The 8,318-nt window shown below is 29.6% G+C and overlaps 1 long non-coding RNA gene across 1 annotated transcript; it reads right to left on the bottom strand.

Moving 5' to 3' along the window:
• Positions 1-424: 424 nt before the first annotated feature.
• LOC126686504 (uncharacterized) lies at positions 425-1,089 on the bottom strand. Its single transcript, XR_007643970.1, has 2 exons — positions 785-1,089; positions 425-700 (listed from the first exon to the last, which is right to left on the bottom strand). It is a non-coding gene; the product is annotated as an uncharacterized LOC126686504 (long non-coding RNA).
• Between the last annotated feature and the right edge of the window lie 7,229 nt (positions 1,090-8,318).

Raw genomic sequence — 8,318 nt, 5'->3', positions numbered from 1 at the left:
TTCATCTTTGAAAAAATTAAAGTAATATGCAATGTAAATATTTTAAAAAATTTAATAGATTATTTTTTATAAAATTTGTATAAATTGTATAAAAAGCCCTAACTTCATTATTGGGTGGTCATAATTAATTTCTTGGTAAACTAAATTAATGTCATTAGTGATTTAACTGGGGAGATAACAATTTTTAAGCATTTGAACTCAATATGTTGGTTTATTTGTCTGTAAGACTAGATGATAAAGGGAGACTACTAATACTGTCAACTATGTTGCACGAAAACTAATCTATTCCCATGTTTCGGCATTTCCTTTAAGCGTTTTGAAACTGCCAAACTGTATTCTTATAAAAAAAATGTCATTTTTTCATTTCAGTGTTGTCGTAATTTCTATATGTTTTTGGTTGATCAATACTAAGGACCCAAAAACAAAACAAATTTCAACAGTTTCATATTAGTAGAGAGCAGGATTTGACTGTTCAAAGTAAATGTAACAGTAGATATATATGGTTATTCTCAGATAGGAAACACATAGATGAAATTTGTAAAGAAAACTATGATAGAAGATGAAATCACGGAATAGGCGATCTTGGTTACTCATTGCATCTATAACTCACTAATTCCACCCTCCCGACAATTCCCGCCCTTAAGTAGACTGTCGTGGTTATGTTTGATGGCAGAACTCTGCAACGATATCTCCATGGTGACTGCAAAAGAAATTGCAATTCAATCAGCAATAACAACATGAAGAGCATTAGTTTATACACTTGTGATTCAAGAAACTAACCAACCTTCTGCCACTGAAGAGTGAAGACTATCCGGCTGATTCAGTACTACAGCCCCTCCATTGGCAATAAGGAGCGTGGGATTTATGGCAAGTGTAAGCACTAGCTATGTGTTTCCATCAAGTTACTATCATTTATAAAGACTAAATTGATATTGTTCAACAAAAAGTTAGGATGGCAAATCTGATGATTTGTAGAACAATATGCATTCATGTTGAAGTTTCTCAAATGTTATCCAAAGTTTCGGTTTTCAGCTGCTCCTTATCAAGCAAGAGTGAGTTCAAAGCTTTTCACACATCATAATTAGGAGAAACTGAGGTTTTTGACATTTTTGTGTCTCCCTACAACAAAAATTCCGGATTTGTGCCTATTTTCAACATATTTCTTATTTAGTGCTTGGGCCCACGCAGCATGCTATACGAGATAGCGGGCTGCATACCAGCCCGCCATATGAGATTGTAATAACCCGGAATTTTGAATTATTAAATTAAGCTATATGTCGTAATTTGGACGATCGGGATTATAAGAAGTGATATTTAAATTCAAATGGAGAATTTAAATATTTAGGGAAGCCCGTAAAAATATTGGAATCATAAGAAATTATTTTGGAAATTTTTGGATAAGTATAATAATATGACAATTTTGGAATGACGAACTTCCAAAATTCATATCTTCCTATTCCGATATCGGAATTCGATGATCTATATGTCAAATCGAAGGTATCGACGTCCTCTTCAATTTTATGAATTTTATTTCATAAAATTTAAATGAGAAACAGTGCAGAAATTTAAAGAACAGTGCAGCTCAAATCGAACCGCTGGGTTCGTCAGGATTTAGGTAACCAGGACTAAGGAAACGTATTATTTAAGTTCAAATTGAGAATTTAAATAATTGAAGAAGCTTATTAATATATTTGGAGTCCAAGGAATAAATTTGAGAATTTTTGGACAAAAAAAGTATATTTTAGCCGGACTGCAATTGGACTGCAGAATTAAAAAAAGAAAATTCATTATAAAATAAAATAGACATCCCGAGATAATAATTTGGAGGTTATTATTCATGAAACAATATTCGGAAATTATTGAGAAAGTTTAATTTTGAATATTGCAAAAATTACTTTTATTTACGGAATTGCCACAAGGGCAAACTTGTAATTTTGCCTAAACTAATAAATATTCTAAGTCTTCTTCCCCACTTCATTTCCAGCAAATTTCTTTTACCTCCATTGTTGAATGCCCTCAACTCACCATTTACCCTTAGCTATATTATTTATTTGTTATTTCTCAATAATCCCTTAACGAAAAACGTTGGAAATCACCCGCTAATTACTAATCTACAATTGCATGTAGGATCAAGGTATAATTGCTAGCTCAAAACTTTGTGTTTATTTTCTGATTTTTATTAAGCTTAAAGTATGTGTTTTAGTTGTTGAAATTTGTGGTTTAATTGTGTTTAATTCGGTTTTTGTGTATAGTTTTGATATATTCGGTTTTAATTAATTTTTATATATGAGAAATTAAATTAATTTTAATTTATGGGCTGATGTTAAATATTATTTTAATATATGTTTTAAAATGTGATTTTCATGGATGAAAAGTGCTAAAAACGGTGGGTAATTAGTTTAAAGAGATGGGTTTCGGTTTTAGGTAGTTTTAAAACTCAAAAATTATTAAAATATGGATATTTAAGTTAAATTTAATTTCTGTGCTGATTTATGTTTTTGATAAATTAAATATATTTATTGGTTAAATTTTCATGAGATTAAAGTGTTAAAGTGATGAGTTTTGGTGGTTTAATAATCGGTTTTGATTATTAATTGTTTAATCGATTTTAAATTATTAAAACCATGAAAAATAATTTATTTTGATTTAGGGGCTGCTGTTTTTAAAATATTAAATTAAAATATGTATTGGTTGATTTTTGGGTGATTAAAATTGTGTAAAAATGATTCTTGAACGTTTTAACGGTTTTAAAGCTCATCGGAACTTGACCGGAATCTGGTGACCGGAACTTGGTGACCGGAGTGATCAAACCATAGTTGGGATTCTGAGTTTGAGATTTGATGATTTATTGAATTTGGTTAGATTTGGACTTGATTGTCAAAATTTAAAGTTTGGGTGTTAAAATGTAATTTTTGTAAAAATAAAGAACCAATCCGTAATTTAAACATATTTCCAGATTATTGATGTATATAATCTGATGTGAAATAATTTTTAGAATTTTAAATAATTTTGATGATTTTTGAAAGATTTGAATGTGTTTTGCCGAAAACTAGATTTTTTGGGTTGGATTGTACTTTTTCTAAAATTAAGGGGCTACATGGTATGTTAGCCAAAGTTTCTAGATTTTGAAAGTTAATAATCTGAGATAAAAAGATTTTTTTCGATTTTGAAATTAATTGATTTACGAGAGGACTTAAATGGTCAATTTGAAAAGTTTGAGGGTATTTTGGTATTTTGACCAAAAGTGGAATTTAAGCTAATATGAGGCTGTTTTGATAAATTTAAATAAATAACTTTGAATTGGAAAGTATTATTGGATATATAGAAACATATTTTATATATTAAAGTATATTCATGGAGAATGAAATATTTAAATGAATATTTCTGAAAAATGTTTTTATGTGTAAAAAGAGATAAGTAACGAAAATTTACATGAATAAAAATATAGCCTTATTAAATAAGAAATTATTTGAGGGTTGGAATTAATTAATTAAATTTAATTAAGATGGTATAGAATTAATTCCAGGGTAGGATTTTATTAATTGAGAAATTAATATTTTAATCCTAACTAGATTCGACAAGTTGTCGAGCTACCGGGTCGGAGGAACAAGGGAATTAATGGAGTTTATCTTAAGGAGCATTGACGGAGTAATACCGTAGTTAAACGATTTCTGTGAGTACATGTTTTTACATTTCGGTATTCGTAAAGTCTCATATTTTAACATACTGTGTGATATATGTGTTGCGGTGTTATATGTTTACATGCCTTGTATGGATGTATGTTTTGTGTATATACTATATGTATATATTATTTTGATATACAAAGATACACACATAGTTTTGAAAATTATTATGCATTTGCTTATGCTTGAATGTGTGTTACATCGGTTGGCTTCGCTATCGATGTCAGGTTGTGTGTATGTGTGTTACATCGGTTGGCTTCGCTATCGATGTCAGTTTATGTGTGTGTTACATCGGTTGGCTGTGCTATCGGTCCCATAATATTGTGTGTGTGTGTGTTAGATCGATTGGTTGTGCTATCAGTCTCAGGTGAATATGGTTGATCGATTGGTTGTGCTATCGGTCCCATAATATTGTGTGTGTGTGTGTGTGTTAGATCGGTTGGCTGTGCTATCGGTCTCAGGTGAATATGGTTGATCGGTTGGCTGTGATATCGGTCCCATAATATTGTGCGTGTGTGTGTGTTAGATTGGTTGGCTGTGCTATCGGTCTCAGGTGAATATGGTTGATCGGTTGGCTGTGCTATCGGTCCCATAATATTGTGTGTGTATTACATCGGTTGGTTGTGCTATCGATGTCAGTTTATTTGTGTGAGTTACATCGGTTGGCTGTGCTATCGATGTCAGGTGAATATGGTTGATCGGTTAGCTATGCTATCGATCCCATAGTAATATGTGTGTATATCACACCTGTTAGTTTTGCCATCAATGATAGATGGATGGAATTGAGAAATGTGTTTTCGATTTAAAAGTCAAGGCGAATGGTTGACTTTTATTGATATGGAATGACTTGTCAAAATATGTTATGTGTGAACTCAGGCTTCAATTGTTTTTAAGACGTTTTCAAAGGATTTCGAAAATACATAAAGTTATTTTAAATATAAAACGGTTTTCACTTTATGTAATATTTATTTGTAACAGCATGAACTCACTCAGTTTTATACTGACCCACTCCTCCAAACATTTTCAGGAAAAGCTGATCCGATTTTGAAGGAGGCTTCCGAATGTTTATTTCTCGGAAGTCTATTTTGGTAAAAGACTGTAAAGAAGGTTTTAAGTTCTAGTGTCCGTAGTAGACTAGTATAGTCTTATTGTATTCAAATATTTTAAAGCGCATTTAAACTCTGATGTTTTGTCCCATCAGTTATTTAATAAATGTTTCATACATTTCTATTTTCAAAGCGAAAAATTTATGGTGTTTTTCAGGCTTGCTACGGGTTTCGGAGCAACCACTCCCATTCCCTAGCGCCGGTCCCGACTCGAGATTTCGGGTCGTGACAGAGATAGCGGGCTGGTAGCTAATCTGGGTGATTAGCTTAATCACCCAGATTAGCACAAGCCCGCTAACTCATATAGCGGGCTGGTCCCTCCTCCCCAATGATTGGGGTTCTGCCCCAATGATTGGGGAGAGAGTAATTCACTCTCTCCCCAATCATTGGGGGCAGACTATGATTGGGTAATAATTGCTCAATCAGTTTTTTTTTTCTTTTCAAAAACCCCTATTATATGCAATAAATTGTAATTTAAGTTAGCTATTTACGGGTTAGTTTCGGACACTTCCGAGCGTTATTTTAAAAAAAAATCTAAAGAAATATTGTTGTTAACTTTTCAAACTTTACAAATGTCATTTGTTATTAGTGTTTGGAACAATCTAATTAACAGTTTTAATTGCTCAAAGATGGTAGAAAAAAAACTTGATTTAAATATGAAAGTTTAAGAAGTTAAATTTGACGTTAATTTTGTAGATTTTAGAGATGTCGAATACAATTCGAGTCAAAATGAAAGTCGTACACGGTGTTATGGACTATAGAAGAGTCCAGTTTTTTTTGAGTTAGATCTATTTTAATTAAGTGATTTTAATATCTAAATTTGCGTAAAAATGTAGTTTGGGATTAATTGATTATAGCTAAAATTTTACTAATTCACGCTATTAGTATAAAACACGACATTGCTATGCAATACTTCTAAAAATAGAATAATAAATTTAGGGTTTATGATTTTGATTGTTATCAAGTGTTTTAAGCGTTTTTAAGCTTTTGTAAGCGTTTTTACGTACTTTTCTATATTACAAAATGTAATAATAACCATGTATACTAAAATTTTAACCATTTTGTAAACAATTTATATTATATTTTCAAAATACTATTTTTATAAAAATTATTATATCTTATTTTTTTTAAATTGAAACAATTTTATAAACAATTAACACTATATTTTTAAAATACAATTTTTACGTACTTTTTAAAACTACATTATGTAATAACAAAGGCTTAATCACCAAAAAATGCCAAACCTATACGTTTTGTGTCAATTATAGCCAAACCTTTAGAAATCACCAGATCTAGCCAAACCTTATATGTTCTGTTTCTTTTTTAGCCATTTTTGAATCGAACTGGTTTTTCTAACACCGTGTCGTCCACGTCACCGCCAACTAAGTAATAGGCTGGCATGTCAGCTGAAATATTTAAATAAGGTTTGGCTATAACTGACAAAAAAAAAATAGGTTTGGTATTTTTTGGGTGAATAAACCTAATTTTAAATTCAAGCCAATTTTAAATTTAATAATTAGTAAATTAATTATATCATTTATGAAATTTATATATATTTAAAAACAATTAAAGTTTTCTATTTAATACTATTTAAAATTAATTTTAATATTTTATTAAACCTAATTAAATTGAATAAATTTATATTATAATATATTTTAATGAATATGTAATTAAAAAAATGAATTAATGTATTACTTAGGAATTAATGTTGAATTAAATTTGGTGAAAGGGTGCAATGTTCATGATGATTTTAAACTTGATTTATTATTTGTGATGTTGTTGAGATCTTGTTATGACTGGTTTTAGGTAGTAAATAAAGTAGTTATGTGTAAATTAAGGTAAGTTTTTTGCTATGCCGAGTAAAATGACATGCATTTATGCTTATAAACATCATGATATATATATATATATATTGATTACAGCACAATGAGCTTCACTTTTTAAAGAAAAAAAATGAGAAAATAATTACACTCGTCCTTTGAATAAGTTGTCTATTCAGTGATTATTTTTATGTTTATGTGTGTATAGTTGAATTATGAATACTGTCGTATGTTTGTTGTGTATATTACTGTCAGACGAACAATTAGGTCTCAAACGGTGGCTGTGTCAAAGAACCGACGACTGAAATTTAAAAAAAATAAATTTTAAGATGAATATGACATTTTTTGTTTTTATTAGAATTATTTAAATTTAGTAAAAAAATAAATTAATTTTAATTAGCGTTAAATAAAAATATTATTTTTTAAATATATATGAATTTTATTATAATATAATTAATTATTTAATTATTTAATTTTAAAATTAGATTTATTCACCAAAAAATACCAAACCTATGCATTTTGTGTCAGTTATAGCCAAATCTTATTTAAATATTTCAGTTGCCATGCCAGTCAATTGCTTAGTTGGCGGTGACGTGGACAACTCGGTGTCAAAAAAACCGGTTCGATTCAAAAATCGCTAAAAAAGAAACAGAACATATAAGGTTTGGCTAAATCTGGTGATTTTTAAAGGTTTGGCTATAATTGACATAAGACGTATAGGTTTGACATTTTTTGGTGATTAAGCCAATAACAAATTATGTCATATTTTTCTTAAAAATTAAAAAATTTACAAATAACTTGCACTATATTTTCAAAACACAATTTTATAAAGAATTAACAATATAACAATTTCTAGACAATTTCTACACTATATTTTCAAAATACTATTTTCCAATTTCTACACTATATTAAAAATTATAATAATTTCTAAACTATAATATTTAATAATAATCCTACGAATTCTTTTAAACTATATAAATATTCAAAATGATGTAAATTTCTAAAATTTCTATAACTTCTAACATTTACTAAAATATAGTATTTTCTAAAAAATAAAATTCAATTATAATTCTAACATTTTCTAATTTGATAATAAAATCTAATATTTTCTAATTCTAACATTTTCTAAAATAAAATAAAACTAAATTAATTAAAAATAAATATGAACTAACCTCTTGTAGACCTCGTAAAATAGCACTTCAAAAAATAACGTTTAGCTCCAAAAAATATCCATCTAACTCCACAAAATAAACTCCGTCAAGCTTCAACCAAGTCCGAAAAAATATATCCGTCGGTCCACCTAAATCACTAAAATCCGCTATTTTTTATCTACTTTTTTTCCCTATTCTAGCATCTTAACAATATTTTTTCCTATTCTATGATGAGTGCTGAAGAGTGAGTGCTGAAGCACATATTTATACTAAAAGCAGTCCGCTATATGAGATAGCGGGCTGCTTTTAGTCACATGATTCCCTGCTGTTGCAGGGAGTCTGGACCAGCCCGCTATATGAGATAACGGGCTGGTGCTAATTTGGGTGATTAAGATAATCACCCAGATTAGCTACCAGTCCGCTATCTCATATACCAGCCCGCTATCTCATATAGCGGGCTGCGTGGGCCCAAGCACTAAATGCGAAATATGTTGAAAATAGGCACAAATCCGAAATTTTTATTGTAGTGAGGCACAAAAATATTAAAAACCATAAACT

The sequence above is a fragment of the Mercurialis annua genome, linkage group LG6, assembly GCF_937616625.2.
Source record: "Mercurialis annua linkage group LG6, ddMerAnnu1.2, whole genome shotgun sequence".
In the NCBI taxonomy this organism is placed as follows: domain Eukaryota; kingdom Viridiplantae; phylum Streptophyta; class Magnoliopsida; order Malpighiales; family Euphorbiaceae; genus Mercurialis; species Mercurialis annua.
Note: the sequence above shows the minus strand (reverse complement) of the source record. Positions and strands in the feature narration are given on the sequence as shown.